The 14,454-nt window shown below is 42.1% G+C and overlaps 1 protein-coding gene across 1 annotated transcript in view; it reads left to right on the top strand.

Annotated features, from left to right (window-relative positions):
• WWOX (WW domain containing oxidoreductase) overlaps positions 1-14,454 on the top strand; it is a 1,061,193-nt gene that overhangs the window by 340,971 nt on the left and 705,768 nt on the right. The window lies entirely within an intron of this gene.

Below are 14,454 nucleotides of genomic sequence, written 5' to 3'. Positions count from 1 at the left end.
TAGTTAGGATCCCTGGTCCCGCCCCTCTCTGGGTTTTTTGGAGGGAAGGGACCATTTTTCAGTTAGTCTCAGCCAAGGAAGTCTATGCAGATGATGTATACAGATGTCCTCGTGTGCAAAGGCTTCATCCCTTAATTCTTCCCGGGGGGAGAACAGTCTTAAGAGCCTCTAAAGATTCCCGAACGTTCCGAGGAAACAGCCTTACAGCCCTGAGGAATTCCGGAGGGAATAATAGCTCTAATCGTCAAGATCTCCAGCTAAGTGACTACAGGCCTGCTGGTACGTCTGCTCGGTTCTGAGACGCAGTTCAGCCGGTAGTGGATTCAAATCAGTCGGGTTTAGGTTCACAGTAGCCTGGGAGGAGCTAGAAAGGGGAATTTTCCTTTGAACAGTTATTGAAGATAGTGCCTGTTCCCTGTGGACAAGTTTGAGAGAACTGGTTTTTTTTTTTTACCAAGAAAGCTTTACAATTCCTGTTTATTCATCAGTAAGAGACTGTTATATTTAAGCTCAAGCCTCCTAAAGACTGTTTAATGAGGGAAATTTCTCTAAAGTCTCCTTTTTGGGGGCCCTGGCTTCCTGCTGGATTCAAGCCACACATCCTCTCTTAAAAGCACTTCATTTCAGGTCCAGTGGTGACAGAACAGGGACCATTGATAACATGGTGATTTGGAAGTCTCTCAATGATAGAGTCATCATAGTTTGAAGATCATAGAATCATAGAATCAAAGAGTTGGAAGAGACCTCATGGGCCATCCAGTCCAACCCCCTGCCAAGAAGCAGGAATATTGCATTCAAATCACCCCTGACAGATGGCCATCCAGCCTCTGCTTAAAAGCTTCCAAAGAAGGAGCCTCCACCACACTCTGGGGCAGAGAGTTCCACTGCTGAACGGCTCTCACAGTCAGGAAGTTCTTCCTCATGTTCAGATGGAATCTCCTCTCTTGTAGTTTGAAGCCATTGTTCCGCGTCCTAGTCTCCAAGGAAGCAGAAAACAAGCTTGCTCCCTCCTCCCTGTGGCTTCCTCTCACATGTTTATACATGGCTATCATATCTCCTCTCAGCCTTCTCTTCTTCAGGCTAAACATGCCCAGTTCCCTAAGCCGCTCCTCATAGGGCTTGTTCTCCAGACCCTTGATCATTTTAGTCGCCCTCCTCTGGACACATTCCAGCTTGTCAATATCTCTCTTCAATTGTGGGGCCCAGAACTGGACACAATATTCCAGATGTGGTCTAACCAAAGCAGAATAGAGGGGTAGCATTACTTCCTTAGATCTAGACACTATGCTCCTATTGATGCAGGCCAAAATCCCATTGGTTTTTTTTGCCGCCACATCACATTGTTGGCTCATGTTTAACTTGTTGTCCACGAGGACTCCAAGATCTTTTTCACACGTACTGCTCTCAAGCCAGGCGTCACCCATTCTGTATCTTTGCATTTCATTTTTTCTGCCAAAGTGGAGTATCTTGCATTTGACTTAATGACAGTTAAAGATGGAGTCTTGCTCTCACCAAATTGCATGTAGAAATGAGTTTCTGAATATTTCACATAATTGGAATGTTTTCTGTTGATATTAACTGTCTCCTTTTGGAGCATTTTTACAGCCACAGCAGGACCTTCCTGTTTATTATGCAAGTGTAGTTATTCTCCAGAGTTTCCTCGCAGTTTGCTATTGATCCTGTTAGCTAGCATTTGAATCGGTCAATGTACTCGGTAACATTGTTCTGCATAGCGTACCCTACCTGGACTATCAGTTTAAATAATGTATTCATAAATTGATTAATCATTACAGTAAGAGTTATTAGCTGCATTTATATCTGTGTGCTGGAATTGATGCAGTCTGGTAATCATCTGTGCTTAAGCAGGAGATCAAATTTGAACAAAGAATATAGCAAATAATTATAGCGATAGAGGGATGGGCTTTTTTGTGTGTTTGGGGAAAGCGATTGGCTTGATGCTGCAAAAAAGTTTTGTGATCTTAATAAAGGATATTAAAATGCCTCCTTAATTTGCATGCAGTTATTTATTCTAAGTGCTGACACAAGTTTCTGTGTACTCTATAGGGAGTACATATAAAGTTCATTGTCGAATATGAGAATAGAAATATTTATTGTTGGAACATTGTGCTAGTTAAAATTGCATTGATAACAGAAGCTCTGATCTCAGAAAGCCTGCGTGTGCCCAGAATTCCTCTTGTTTTCTTCTACGACAGTGGTTCTCAACCTTTCTAATGCAGTGACCCCTAAATAAAGTTCCTCGTGTTGTGTATTTATTTGTTGTGTCAGGACAACCAGTCAAATTATATTACATTTCTAACAGAACAAAGCAAACAAACAGACAAAATACAAAATTTGTGAGTTTGGTAGTTGATTAAATGTCCTTTGACCAGTATCTGGCCACTTGGAGTGCCTCTGGTGTTGCTGCAAGAAGGTCCTCCATCGTGCATGTGGCAGGGCTCAGGTTGCATTGCAGCAGGTGGTCAGTGGTTTGCTCTTCTCCACACTCGCATGTCGAGGATTCCACTTTGTAGCCCCATTTCTCAAGGTTGGCTCTGCATCTTGTGGTGCCAAAGCGCAGTCTGTTCAGCGCCTTCCAAGTCGCCCAGTCCCCTGTGTGCCCAGGAGGGAATCTCTCATTTGGTATCAGCCATTGGTTGAGATTCTGGGTTTGAGCCTGCCACTTTTGGACTCTCACTTGCTGAGGTGTTCCAGCGAGTGTCTCTGTAGATCTTAGAAAAATATTTCTAGATTTAAGTCGTTGACGTGCTGGCTGATACCCAAACAGGGGATGAGGTGGAGATGTCTCTGCCTTGGTCCTTTCACTATTGGCTGCTACTTCCCGGCGGATGTCAGGTGGTACAATACCGGCTAAGCAGTGTAATTTCTCCAGTGGTGTAGGGCGCAGACACCCTGTGATAATGCGGCATGTCTCATTAAGAGCCACATCCACTCTTTTAGTGTGGTGGGATGTGTTCCACACTGGGCATGCATACTCAGCAGCAGGGTAGCACAGCGCAAGGGCAGATGTCTTCACTGTATCTGGATGTGATCCCCAGGTTGTGCCAGTCAGCTTTCGTATGATATTGTTTCTGGCACCCACTTTTTGCTTGATGTTCAGGCAGTGCTTCTTGTAGGTCAGAGCATGGTCCAGAGTGACTCCCAGGTATTTAAGTGCACTGCAATGCTCCATTGGGATTCCTTCCCAGGTAATCCTCAGAGCTCACTCAGAAGACTGGGCGACTTGGAAGGCACTGAACAGATTGCGCTCTGGCACCACGAGATGCAGAGCCAATCTTAAGAAATGGGGCTACAGGGTGGAATCCTCGGCATGTGAGTGTGGAGAAGAACAAACCACTGACCACCTGCTGCAATGCACCCTGAGCCCTGCCACATGCACGATGGAGGACCTTCTTGCGGCAACCCCAGAGGCACTCCAAGTGGCCAGATACTGGTCAAAGGACATTTAACCAAATACCAAATTTGCAAAATCTGTGTGTTTTTTTTTCTTTTTTCTTTTTAATCTCAGTGTTTTGTTTTGCTCTGTTAGAATTGTAATACAATGGTTGCTGATGACACGATAAATAAATAAATAGTACAAAACTTTTTGGAAGTTAGAACTAAGAAACACATTCTCAGGCTTCTTTTATCATACACCAGTTTCCATCCCTCTTGATGCTCCCTGGTTGCGAGAATTAATTTTGGACACCCATTGACGCCCAGTTGACTGCTCCCGTTCTTTGGCTTTTGTTCCTGAAAATCTTCTGTTCCCCCCTCTTTGTGTTCATCCGCCGCACATCATGTAAACCCATACACCTGTTTACTTCTTTCTATGGATTCTCCAGGCTTGATTAACCCTTTGAGTTAACTGGTGTGGAAAGCAGGCCTTCAAAGAATACTCTTGAATAAACAGTCATCTCAAGGGCTTATAATACATTGACAACATGAGTGAAGGAATGTTTTTGGAGCGGGAAGCTAAGAGTGCGTGGGCTGCGAAGGGGGGAGACTGTCCTCCTCCTTGAGTTGGAAAGCCATTTTATTTCACCACATGCGATTTCTGCTTCATAAATCCTGCTTTAAACATTCAACAACCTCCTAAATTAATATATACTGTGTTCCTTCTGTAATGGGCAGGGGAACTTGTCTCACAGCAGTGCGTTTGTTCAGCGCGGCTTTGAAAAAGCGCTGCCTGCCGTGTGAGGGACATCTGCTCACAAATGAATGATTGTGCTTTTGATTCGGAGCAGCACCTTCGCTTTGAACGCTGGCTGCCGATGAAAGGAACAGATTGCGGTGGCACCGCTTTTGTGCGGATTCCTCTCCCCAGCATGTGGCTTTATACATTATTGAGAGCAAATCCACTTTCGGCTACCACTCCTTGCTGCACTCCTTTTTGCCAGACTAGTTGCTTTTTCTTTTTTGTCTTTTTAGGATGTCAGACTACTTCAGGTTTTTGACAGCCAGGATAAAACGGACAGTTAGGAAGATTGAGCTGATAAATTATTTACAGTGTTTAATTATCATTGCACAGGTTTATTAAACACCGGGGTACCTAGGTATTTAAGCAGCTACTACTAAGAATCCACTGCAATCTCTCTCTCTCTCTTACATTTTGAATGTTGTGCTGGTACGGCTGTACCAGGAGCTCCAACTTTATTTGCTTTGTATTTAGTGTTTGCTTGCAGTCCAGGGTTTCAGGGGTTCTGCAGAACGGTGGTTTCCTTTGGTTGCAGTCGTAGGGCAAGTCACCTGTCCATCATCGTTAAGTTTGGTTCCGCCCCTTGCTCAGGGCAATTGGGAAGGGAAGGGAGCCATTTTTAGTTAGTCTCAGTAAGGACGTGTACAAGCTTCTCCTGTACAAAAGCTTCAATGCTTAAGACTTTCCAGGGGAGAACAGTCTTAAGAGCACCCAAAGATTTCCAGGGAAACAGTCCTAAAGCCTTGAGGAATTTCAGAGGGTGAACAGTTTGGAAGACCAAAGAACTCCAGCTGGAGTATATCCAAGCCCTTACTGGTAGGTCCACTCAGTGCTTCGAGATGCAGTTCGACCCGATAGCGGAGCCCACATCAGTAAGGATTAGATTACAGTCAGCCTGGAAGAAATTAAAAAGGGATTTTCCTTTAAAGTAAAGAATTAGTTATAGAAGACAGTTGCCTATCCTTCGTGGGCAAGATTAGGAAGCCACCAGTTGCATAAAGCCTGGAAGCATTTGTTTAGCTTTATTGAAGACAAGAGAAGTTTCTGTTTGATTGTTCATTAATAAAGGACTTTGTTATACTTCACAAGCCATCTAAAGATCATTTGTGGTGGAAAATCCCTGAGAACTCCTCTTCAGGGGCCCCTGGCTTCCCGCTGGGCTCAAGTCGCACGTCCTGTTTAAAAGCAATTATTTACAGCCCCAGCACACGACAGAACAAATGTGTATAGTTATTTTAAAAAATAATATAAGTAACAAACACATATATTGCAACAACAGCAACATTAGCAGCAACAAACAAAAATAACAACAACATATTTTGGATGAAGATGCCAGGGTTATTTTACTTGGCCCTAAACTTTCTATGCATTGGATACTGTGGAATGTGGAGACGTCATTCTTCAACATATTATCTCTTTCTCTTATCATCCTTTTTTCTTTTAAATTTCACCAAAGTCCTTGTAATAATAATAATAATAATAACAACAACAACCATAATTACCTTCTGCCAGCTGCAAAAGTCCACCTTACTGGAATCTGCACGCATTATTCGACGACACATCACACAGTCCTAGACACTTGGGAAGTGTCCAATGTGTGATCCAATGCAACAGCCAGCAGAGTGTCTGCTGTGGACCCATCTTGTGGTGTTAATAATAATAATAATAATAATAATAATAATAATAATAATAATAGGAATTGGACAGAAAATCAAAAAATCCACTACTCATTACACCCGTGTAGTGATGTTGTCAGACTTTATCTGCTCAGAAAATCAGGAGGCAGAGGGCTTCTGCAAGTGAGACAAATGGTAGAAGAAGAGAAACACGCACTGGCATGTGAAAGACAGTCAAGAACCAAAATTGATGGAAGTCAATAGTAGTAAACTGCTTCAAGTGCAAAAGACAAAGAGTGAATACCGTAAACATAATAATTCAGAGCAGAAGAGAAAGCTGGCAAAGGATGGCTCTCCTTGGTCAGTTCCTAGGAAAAATTGAGAGCAAAATTGACCCAAAAAAATGGATGTGGCTCACAAATGGAACTTTGAAAAGGGAGACAGAGGGCCTGATTCTGGCAGCCCAAGAACAAGCCATTAGAACAAATGCCATCAAAGCCAGAATTGAAAAGTTGACGACAGATCCCAAGTGTAGACTCTGCAAGGAAGCAGATGAAACAATAGATCACATCCTCAGCTGCTGCAAGAAGATAGACTACAAGCAGAGGCATAACACCATTGCTCAAATGATTCATTGGAACTTGTGCCACAAATACCATCTGCTTGTGACAAATGAACACGTCAAACTACTCTGGGACTTCCAAATTCAGACTGACAGAGTTTTGGAGCACAATATTCCTAGCCTCTCAATCATGTTAAAAAACCAAGTATGAATTGTCGATGTTGCAATCCCAGGCGACAGCAGGATTAAAGAGAAACAACTGGACAAGCTGGCACGATATGAGGATTTAAAGTTGGCCTTAGAGTTGCATCAGAGGACCTAAAGATCCTCGAGAAACCATATTAAGCAAATCTGCAAATAACAAAATCTTGGAAACTGATACCCATAAATGTGGAGTAGGGCTGGGCGGTTTCGTTCGTTAATTTCGTAATTCGTTATTAATTAGTTATTTTTTTTATATATAACAAAGCAATATTGAACCATTCAGGAGCAACTAAAAAACAAAACGAATTTTTCCAATTCGTTTCGTAATTGTTTCAAAATTGTTTCGTTATTATTTCGTTATTATTTTCGTATGTCTGGTGCAAGTTTTATAGTTGTTGTTCAGTGATAAAAAAATAAATTATCACACCAACAGTCAACAACAGAGGGAGAGGGAAGCTTCAGAAGTTCCCCCTGTCCCATTTGGAGGGTTTTTTAGCGTATTGCGCAATCGCGTCCGCCATTAACGAATTGATTCGTTATTGTTTCGAAATTGTTTCGTAATTTCCAAAATTTCGTAAATATCGAACTTTTTAAAAGAAAAATTTCGGAATTCTTCTTAAAAACGAAACGCAAAACCCCCTTAAAAACGAATCGAATTTAGAAGCAAATTTTTCCGTGGTTGGACAGCCCTAATGTGGAGTGCCAACTATATTTTGTTTTCACATGTCTAAGTTTTGTTCCCTTTACCAACAAACCATTTTCACCTGAAAGTACGCTCCAGATGTCTTTGATATTTACATTAGAGCAATGGGCGTATTTGACTGCTTTTTCTCCTTCTAGGAGTGTGGGTGTATTTATTCAGTAGCAGTTAGAAAAGCTTTTCAAGACCTGCTAATATATTCTTGCCTGAGTCCTCACAGACAGCTGCCTCCTTCATCAGATGGCAGTTTCTCCAGAAGGGTTGACTAAAAGCATTTAAATGAATGGCAACGTGTGGGGGGTTTTTTAGTATTATTTTTTGCCTGAAACTGCAGATGTCATTGTGGACTTAGCTCGCGGAACGGCTTCCACTTCTCTGCACGCTACCCAGTAATATAAACTAATGAGATCCTTTTAAGCTCTGCCCACATCGTTGAGGGGGAACCACCTATTAATCTGTCATCTTTGAATATGATGAGAAAATTAAGACCACCAAGCAACCATGAATTTGAAAATGAAGAAGGCAGTCCTGACCGATTAAAGCCTGGGTAAATATTACAGCTGATGGAATATGGCTATTGGTTGGAAAGCATTTAATTTTGGGAGGCTTCAGCAAATCAGTTGTGGCTGCACTAGAAATAGAATTGTGCTAGTGGTTCAATGTCTGAGTCCAGTTGCAGGGAATTAAAAACCTTCACTCTCTTTATATCGGAGAGTTTCAGCCTATCCTGGATGTGGTTTCATTCCTCCTGCATGAAGATCACAACTGACCAAATCGTCATGAGTTCGAAGCCAGCCCCGGTCGGAGTGAGCTTCCGACCAATTTGTGTAGCTTGCTGTTGACCTTTGTAGCCCAAAACACAGTTGCAACTCTCAAGTAGGAAATTTAGGTACCACTTATGCAGGAAGGCTAATTTACAAGGCCATAAAAATCTTCAGCAAGCATGCAAAGAATGAGGAAGTACTTCATCAGTGTCACAAATGGACGGTGAAGCGACAGCTCCCCTAGTAGCCAGAATACCCTCATGAAAAAGCTGGAATGTTAAATAGCCTCTGTGTTTCTGTCTATATATGTTGTGTGTCTAAGGCATTGAATGTTTGCCATGTATATATACATTGTAATCCGCCCTGAGTCCCCTGCGGGGTGAGAAGGGCGGAATATAAATACTGTACATAAATACGAGGGTATTTTTTAAGTAAGGTCCGTTGAAACATAAGTACCCAATGAAAGTTTATTTCCAAAAAGTAAATTTATTTTCAGAAAGTACATACTTCACTCTATTTTTCGAAATAGTTGCCAAGTTTGTTCAAACACTTATCATACCTCTGAACCAATTTTAAAATACCCTCTTCATAAAAACTTGCCACCTGCTCCGATAACCAAATCGTCTGTAATCAAAGAAGGGTGATCGGAGCGGTCCTCATCATGGACGTTGTCACGGCCATCTTTGATTTGCCGTACCCACTTACGCACTTTGCTTTCACTCATAAGAGTATCAATGTACACTTCACAAATCTGTTGATGAATTTCTGCAGCAGGCAGGTTCTTTGCTGACAAAAACCGTATCACTGAGCGAACCTCACATGCGGCGGATGAGTTGATAGTCTTAAACATTTTTAAAGCACAGAACAGAACTGTACAGGTTAGCTACAGAGCGGAAACTGAGCACAGTTGTTCCCGAGGCATGCCGGTACATGACGCACACGCTCGTTGCGGTATGCGCGCGAACTACTAGTGTCTACAACAAAACGGACCTTACTTAAAAAATACCCCTCGTAAATAAATAAATATGGTTCTGAATCTGGAGGCTGAGATACCAGCAGTAACCAGGAGTTAAAGCTAGTGTGGCAACTTCATCCATTCGTCGAGATGACAGATCTGACCACACTTTAGTAACAGTCCATTTGGATTATTGCAATGGGCTATATGTGGGGCCTCCTTTTGCACTACATCCCTGAAATATCTTTTCACACTCTATCGAGATAATCCAGTAAGTTAAAGTTTGTTTAAAAAAGAGTATATGTAAAAAAAAAAGCAAATTCAAAAAATAGAATCAATGTTCAAAAGGTTATTTCTAAGAAAACTGATAGTCCAAAATCAAATACAGTCAATCCACAAATTTATTTACCGCATTTCTATACCACTCTCTCTCCCTCTGAGGAGCACTTATATCCATAAATAAGATAGCATGAATCCAAGGCAGGGAAACAATGCCGCACATGAACTAGAAGCAAGAATACACTTTGAAACTTGAATTCCAAGAACACAGGAACAAAAACTGAGAGCTGTTCATCTGAATACAACATTGCTCTCACAAAGTGTTGCAGCAACAGGAACCACTTTAAAAGGCCATCCCTCCCATAACATCATTTCTCACACACCTGCTTTTCCTCTCCTTATATCTAATTATCTGGGTAAAGCGAATCTGTCTTTGTTGCATGCTCTGTCTCTGCAATTGCAAGTGCCTTGACCCACACAAACATTCATCTCCCACATTTCTCTCAGCCTGCACTTCTGGTGGGTTGCAATGAGAACTGACATTGCTTTCTCCAGTCTTGTGGAAACTGCCAGGAGATTCCAAAACACTTCTAGACCGCTTCTATCCTCCTTTGGGTCCTTTGAAGCTATCCCAGCATCCCTTCCTCGTCTTCTAAGCACTAAGAATCTGACCAGGATACATCACCTCATTTAAACCCTTTTCGGAAACTTTGACTGGTACAAAGAGCAGCAGCCAGATTTCTAATGGGGGATAGGTACATGTACTGGTTGCCAATGTGTTTCTAGGCACAATTCAAAATGCATGTCATGACCTATAAAGCCATATGCTTCAGGTCAAGACTATTTGGTGGATCACATCTCCCTGTATGAAGCTGCCCAGGTTCTGAAATCATCAGGAGGAGGCCTTCTTTTAGAGTCACTACTATTGCAAGCACAATTGGCATGGAGGTGAAAGAGAGCCTTCTCAGATGCCTCTCAACACGGGAACATCCTTCTGCCCAGGGAAGCTGGAATGGCCCCTTCCGTGCTGTCTTTCCAGTGACAGACTAAAATCTTTTTATACAGGAAGGCTTTTAAATGAGAAAATTTTTTAACACTGTGGGGATGTTGTGTACGTGTTTGCATATGTTAATAGTTTTTCACTATTTATTTTTAATAGTACTTACTTTACTTAGGCGATCCCTCGTTGGACGAATAAGATGGTCTTCCTTGATGACTATTTTTGTGGGTTTGTAGGTGGCTGTGGAGCCCTATTCTTGACCCGCATCTTCTCCCACAGTGAGGGCATTGGTTTCCAGGTGGAAGGCGGTCCCGGTCGGGGTTGGCTTGGCGCGCCTTCCTCCTGGCACATTTCTCTCTTTCACCCTCCACTCGTGCCTCCTCGAATTCTGCAGCACTGCTGGTCACAGCTGACCTCCAGCTGGAACGCTCAAGGGCCAGGGCTTCCCAGTTCTCAGTGTTTATGCCAGAGTTTTTAAGGTTGGCTTTGAGGCCATCTTTAAATCTCTTTTCCTGTCCACCAACATTCCGTTTTCCGTTCTTAAGTTCAGAGTAGAGCAACTGCTTTGGGAGACGGTGGTCAGGCAACGTGGCCGGCCCAGCGGAATTGATGTTGGAGGACCATCGCTTCAGTGCTGGTGGTCTTTGCTTCTTCCAGCTCACTGACGTTTGTCCGCTTGTCTTCCCAGGAGATTTGCAGGATTTTCCGGAGGCAGCGCTGATGGAATCGTTCCAGGAGTTGCATGTGACGTCTGTAGACAGTCCACATCTCACAGGCATATAGCAGGGTTGGGAGGACAATAGCTTTATAGACAAGCACCTTGGTATGCCTACGGATGTCCCGGTCCTCAAACACTCTCTGCTTCATTCGGGAAAATGCTGCACTCGCAGAGCTCAGGCGGTGTTGTATTTCGGTGTCGATGTTGACTTTGGTGGAGAGGTGGCTGCCAAGGTAGCGGAAGTGGTCAACATTTTTTAATGTTACACCATTAAGCTGTATCTCTGGCATTGGGGAGGGGATGGCTGGTGTCTGCTGGAACAGCACTTTGGTTTTCTCGATGTTCAGTGACAGGCCAAGCTTCGTGTATGCTTCTGCGAAGGTGTTTAGAGTGGCTTGTAGATCTTCTTCTGTATGCGCACAGACGGCATTGTCATCAGCATACTGGAGTTCTATAACAGATGTTGTTGTAACCTTGGTTTTGGCGTTCAGTCTGCTGAGGTTAAACAGCTTGCCATCTGTCCGATAGATGATTTCCACTCCGGTGGGGAGCTTACCGTCAACAAGGTGAAGTATCATAGCGATGAAGATGGAGAATAGAGTTGGGGCAATAACACATCCCTGTTTGACACCCGATTCCACCTTAAATGGGTCACTTTGGGAGCCATTACTGTCCAAGACTGTTGCCATCATGTCATCATGGAGGCCTTGACCCGCAGGATGTTCACAAATTTGTTAGTACACCTGATTTTTTGGATGATTATCCAGAGAGCGCTGCGATTCATAGTGTCAAATGCCTTTGCAAGGTCGATGAATGCCATGTACAGAGGTTGGTTTTGTTCCCTGCATTTTTCTTGGAGCCTTCGTGCAGTGAAGATCATGTCCACGGTTCCTCTGGAGGGGCGGAAGCCGTTCTGGGATTCTGGGAGGGTGTCTTCTGAGAGGGGCAGAAGGCGGTTTGCAAGGATTCTTGCGAGGATTTTCCCAGCTTAGGTTAGAAGGGAGATACCTCGATAGTTTCCGCAGTCTGTTCTTTCCCCTTTTTTGAAGAGGGTGATGATGGTGGCATCCTTGAAATCTGCTGGGATTTTCTCTTTTTAATAGTACCATGTTTAATTCTACATATTAGTGTTATAGGTTGTAGGTTTTAAATCATACATTGTATTGTTTTTACCATTGTTTGCTGCTTTGAGTATCTTTTAAAATAGAAAAAAAACCCAGGATATTATTAATGTATTGTCGAAGGCTTTCATGGCTGGAATCACTAGGTTCTTGTAGGTTTTTTCAGGCTATAGGGCCATGTTCTAGAGGCATTTCTCCTGACGTTTCGCCTGCATCTATGGCAAGCATCCTCAGAGGTAGTGAGGTCTGTTGGAAAAAGGAAAATAGGAACAATCTACAAACCCACCAAGAAAATCCAACAAATGCTACGTTCAGCAAAGGACAAGAGGGATCCTCTCACCTCTGCAGGAGTCTACCGTATACCATGCAGCTGTGGACAAGTCTACATAGGGACCACCAAACGCAGCGCCCAGACATGCATCAAGGAACATGAAAGGCACTGCAGACTACTTCAGCCAGAAAAGTCAGCCATAGCAGAGCACCTGAGGAACCAACCTGGACACAGCATATTATTTGAGAACACAGAAATGCTGGACCACTCCAACAACCACCATGGCAGACTACACAGAGAAGCCGTTGAAATCCACAAGCATGTGGACAATTTCAACAGAAAGAAGGAGACCATGAAAATGAACAATATCTGGCTACCAGTATTAAAAAACTCTAAAATTACAACAGCAAAACAGCAGAGAGGAAACAACCAGGCACATCTTAACACCTCTCAACAGAACATTTTCCCAGGCTCAGCCAGGCCTTCAAATGCTAATGAAGGTGGTCAGCTGAAACATTCACACCTAGCTCCAGCAGAGAAGAGCTCTTTGCCCCACGCCAGCCATTCCACAGATATATAAACCCATTTTCCTATTTCGAACAGACCTCACTACCTCTGAGGATGCTTGCCATAGATGCAGGCGAAACATCAGGAGAAATGCCTCTAGAACATGGCCCTATAGCCCGAAAAAACCTACAAGAACCTAGGATATTATTATTTTATTCAGATTTATACCACAAATGTTGCCTGCTTAGCAGCATAAATCTGAGCATATGCTACTTCAGAACAGTGTTTTCTTTACTTCTATTTCAAATATGGCTTTAATTTTTTTTTAAAAAAAAAAAATTACGGTTTCTCATTGAATTAACGATAAAATCCTTTGTCTGGTACATCCATTTTCAGCTTCATGTTATGGGTCCAGTGTGCTCTTGCAATCAAAAGCGTCTCATTGTGGAGTCCCCAAAGATTCTAAGATGCACAATAAAAATGTAAAACCTCTATTTCTAAGTGAAATTCTGTGTGTTTTTCCCCCTTCTTCTTCTTTATAGCAAAAAGTTTTTACACTCAGGAGAGAAGATCTGAGAACTGTGTGTGATATTGACAGTACTGAAAGTTTAACTCTGGCAAAGTACAGTACAAACACAGGAACGCAGAGACACACTTTTGGAGACAGGATTAATTCAGTCCCAAGGCACTGATGCGATCTTACCGTTTCTCTTGAGTTCTCATTCTCTGGGGAGGTTTTGGAGTGCTACTCTTTCCAGAGAGACTGTATGACTGGCAGATATGTGTCAAAATGAAAAGTAACTACAGTTACCGTGCATATTAGTGTATAAGTCAGCCTGATGTATACATTGAGAATAGATCTGTGGGTCAAAATTACGGATGTGACACATAGTTACTGGGCACACAGTAGTTCTTCTTGAAGGACATACTGCATAACTTTAGCTATTTTCTCCCTGCTGTAATAAAGTTTTCAAACATTGCATTTTTTTAAAGACTATTTGAATTATGGGGGGAATTTCTTTGCAAAATTCATATATAAAACAGAAATTTCTGCAAAGGAAGCAGAGTAGTTTTTCTATGAGAATTATTTTTTTTTCCTGCAAAGGAAACGCTGCAGTTGGAGACTTATTTGCTTATTTTACCCTTGCAATTAAGCACATTTTCTGCAGAGGAAATAATTTCTCTGCACACACACAAAATCCTGTTCAGTAAAGGCTGCTTTATATGCCAAAGAACTGAATATGAATTTTGCACAGAATGTGTCCACAAATCATAAACTATTATTGTTGTAATTAGATCAACGTCTGGTGCAGACATTGATCTAATCTTTTTTAGGCTTTTGATATCAAAAGCCATGTATTTATACACAGAAAAGAATCCTGTAATAATTGTATAATATAATATAGTATTATATATTACTATATTGTACCATACCACTACACTGCAATATTATTAGTAATATTAAATGCAATATAAAAGATATAATTATTGTATTATAATATTATTAGTATTATATTGGATTACAATATTATGATCGATATAATATGTGTGTACAATATATT

The sequence above is a fragment of the Anolis sagrei genome, chromosome 8, assembly GCF_037176765.1.
Source record: "Anolis sagrei isolate rAnoSag1 chromosome 8, rAnoSag1.mat, whole genome shotgun sequence".
Lineage (NCBI taxonomy): Eukaryota > Metazoa > Chordata > Lepidosauria > Squamata > Dactyloidae > Anolis > Anolis sagrei.
Note: the sequence above shows the minus strand (reverse complement) of the source record. Positions and strands in the feature narration are given on the sequence as shown.